Source organism: Lingula anatina, chromosome 3, assembly GCF_051362555.1.
Source record: "Lingula anatina isolate TDL-2025a chromosome 3, LinAna3.0, whole genome shotgun sequence".
NCBI classification, from domain to species: domain Eukaryota; kingdom Metazoa; phylum Brachiopoda; class Lingulata; order Lingulida; family Lingulidae; genus Lingula; species Lingula anatina.
The window spans coordinates 17,576,448-17,580,588 of NC_141769.1; positions in this window are offsets into that span (position 1 = coordinate 17,576,448).

Consider the following 4,141-nt stretch of genomic DNA (forward strand, 5'->3'; position numbering starts at 1 on the left):
TGCATCGGGCAAGTGAGCTATCTCTCTAGGTGTCTTCAAAATCTAAGGTGTGTTTCCATGTAGCAAAAAATGACGTACCTGTCTTTGACCTTATTTGATATCCACCAACAAATGTTTAATCCTTTTTTTTCTAATTAACATAAAGCTTAACCAAAATTACTATTTGAAATAGAATACTATTTATCTGATATCGGGCAGTGGAGTTTTTTTATCCTGAGGCGAACCAGGATCGCACTAAGAACAGCCTACTTTGCATGTCTGTGAGGAGAACTAGATGTGGACCAAAGTGTGTGCACGATAATGGTGTAGGTGTTACCGTGGCATCGTCCAACTGTTATGAAAAGAAGGCAAGTTGCTAAATATTACGTACGTCTTGATAAGTGTTAAAAGGTAAAATCAGCGATTTATTGGGGCAGGATGCCATATATTTCTTGATATAAAATTGAATTGCGAAATCAATATTTTCTTACATTTTATTAAAATAAAATTGGATCGCTAATTCATCATTTCCTTCATTGTCTTTGTCAACTTAACACTCTCTTCGTTATTTATTCATAAAAACAAAGTAAACGTATATTTTAGATCAGTTATTTAATGTCGTTCCATCCGAAAAGAATTTAGCACCTTCTTTTGATGCACCAGGTGCGCTTTACAATCTCTGATGACAATGCCTGCTTTGCCTTTAACAATTGAATCACGGCTACATAGACGTTTTAACCGCTTGAGTTTGCAAAATTTCGCCTATCAAGAAACAAGGACGGGATACACCACGAGGCTTCTATTATGTCGAGTTTTATTCGATGAACTAAATTTTCTAAAAAATCACCTTTCACTTGAAAGCGACCGTGAAACTGTTACAGGCTCAAAGGAGGCATGGTGTTCGCTTAGACTACAGAAAGGATGTTCCCGGGCTGATAGCCCTGATAACGCTATTGACGTCGGCGATTACCGAAGTTTTTTCCCAGCAAACAAGTAATAAATAGCTCAATTAAGGAACACCACAACTGACTGCTGTCACGTTCTGTACTCAGTTAAAATCCCACAAAAACCTGGGTTTTTCGTAAATTTCGCAGATTTCTACCGCAAAACCTGGTGTATGTATCAGAAAACGAACCTTCGGCATGGATTTTTTCGTACTTTGTCAAAAAATCTGAGAGCCAATATCACCACTTCATTTGTGACGTTGTTGTTTGTGTTTTTTTTCAGTACCTGCTTATAAAATTTTTCAAATATTAAAACAAGTCTTTGTTTTTTTTTTTATTCATTAGTCAGTGGTTCATTTTACAGAGAGACAAACTGAAGCTGAGCTAAAAGTCCGTATGACCGCGAGAGGTTTCCGTGCCATTGGTGGGAGGGTAAATGCTGCCATGCACTTGATGCTATCCTCTCAGTAGACAAGTTTGATGAGTCCACACTGATTTAATTTTATCCTCTGGAGACCCAGAAACTAACGAGAAGACAAAAAACAGCAAAAGTGACGCTTTTCCATAGTAAAGGCCCTACGCCCAAACAAACAAACCGTTACTCTAGTCTTTAAGTGGCTCTATAAACCAATATATCACTGTTTGTTCACTGTGCGATTTTTTCCAGTACCTGATTATAAAATTGTTCAGTTGAAACAGTTCTATGTTTTTTATCCATCTGGCGGAATTTTCATAGAGGAAAATGCTAGACTAAACGACCATTCGTGCCATTGATGAGAGGGTAATGCTGCCATGCACTTGGTGCAATCCTCTGAATAAACAATACCGATAAGGCCACGCTGATTTAATTTCATGGACGACATCCGCTGCAGACCAAGGAACTAATGCAAAAGGGGAAAAAAAAAAAAAAAAAAAAAAAAGATGTGGCAAAAGTAAATGAAAAGACAGTTCTGAGAATTAACACTTAATAGTCAGCAGCCATCTACTTTGTCTCAGTGTATGAAACAAAATAGTCTTTCTTCGCGCTGAGAATATTAAAGAATTTGCTCTCAATTCACATGCGTCACCTTTGTATCATACAAACAACTGTGAATATTTAGGGTCACCATATATCTCACCCCCTTCCCCGTCTTCTCGTTAAGTAGGTAGAGGTGCACTACAAAACACACAACATGCTGAAATAATGTAGCATTACCAGCATTATAAATTATGCACTAATATTCTTCGTTTGCAAACGCCAAAACAAGGCATAAATCAATCATTGTCACCGTTATTTCAGAGTCCCGCTTGACATCTTCATAAAAATGGATTTAGTGCTTAAGTTGCATCTACCTTACCTTCACCTCTAACGTTAGATTGACTCGTTATTGGAGAATACGTTGTTATCTGTCTCTTCCCAGTAAACGACAATTATCCTTCATTCTTCCTCTAAAGCTACCGCCTCAAAAACATTGATAGTTGCTGTTTGTTACTGATTTACATATCTATTTATTTATTTATTTATTTATTTATTATTTTTATTTATTTATACAAAATGCTTGACAAGAAAAGAATATACATTTCAAAGTAAATTATTTTAATTTTATTTAGAGAAAATTGCATTGTTTTTATCGACCTTCAATAATTTTCTAGAATATTTCTGTTTTTTTTAATCAAAGGTGTAAGATTGATGAAAAGGCAAAATGGAAGTGTAAAACAAATAATAATATAATTATATTATTCATTTTCTAACATTTACAACGTCTGTGCAGCGTTTTATTTGCATTCAGTGAATGTAATTGAAGCTTAAAATGGGAGAACCTGTTGCATTTAGTTGTGACTTAATTTAATGCAAAAGGTGAAGCACTTACAAGTATCCCAAAAGTTATCGTAGAACGAACACCTTATCGTCATACACCCTAGACAGAGATCATAGGCCATCATCAGTGAAAGGAAATGTTGTGAAATATTGATAGTGCTATCGCTAATTGAATTGGTTGGTGTCAGCAATGTTATCAGAGCTGATGAGTATAAATATCATCTGATGAACTGCCCACTCTTTAATCTATGTATTAGTTTATCGTCTGTACATACAAGGATCAAGAAATAATGTTAATGCATTTTGCAGGAACGGATGCAGGAGCGGCAATAGCCACGGGAGGCCCGTCCGCAATGAAGCTTGTGGAATTCAAAGCAGATCATCCTTTTATGTTCATGGTATACGAGAACATAGCACTGAAACCATTCTCTGTCTGGGGACACTTTTTGAGGCCCCGGGGAAGAGCATTACAGCTCTGAGATTTAATTAGCAGCAATACGGTTGTTCCAACTTTTTCTTTGCCTGTTGACAGTGTGTTTGACAATTTGATAAGGTTTTCAAAGTCCATGTTATAATTCATATGAACTGCATGTACTTAGAGGCATATGATTATAGTTGCAAAGTAGATTTGTTGCAAACCTGCCTAAATCAATTGTTACATGTACATTGCTAAATTTATTAAGAGTCCTGAATTGTGTTATATTCTCATAGTCCGACAAAAATGAAATATAAGTTATTTAGTTTACTTTTTTGTCTGCCCCAATGTCGATAATGACATTAAGATGCCTGCTGATTTTAATCCATTTTTAAGAAGACTTCCTAACGGCATGAGTTCCAGATGCTAAATGAGCTCCAGCAAAATTATAATGACGTGTTCTTCATGCTAACTAATTAATAACTTTGTTGAAGATTTAGACTAAACTTGTGCATTTCAATATGAAAAGCGGGAAAATTGTTTTAAGTATATTGACCATATCATCAAGCCAACATTGGAATTAAACATTTATCATGGTTTTGAACGTCTGAACCTCTCAGTGTGAGTTGTTTGTAACCACGTGCCTCACAAATTCCCATTGCGTTTCCAATTAGCAACTCCAAACCGTATACTAGGTCTCTACCACCATCCACCTCAACTAGGGCGCCACTTGTCGGTGACTAGTCTGATTGATTTGTAGGGGATGGTTTTTTTAAACCAACTCGGCCTACATGTATAATTTTGTTCTCTCAACCTGCACACACAACGCGCGTATTGAAGTGTGTGTACAATTTAGGCTTGCCTGCAGGACTCGCAGCGAATATTCGATTTACACCGTAATACCAGCCAATAAGCCACCACTGAACTGACATCTAAGACTGGCCAGACAGGACAAACAAATCAGTAGTTTGGTAAAACAAGACAAAATAACACACGCCACAGCAA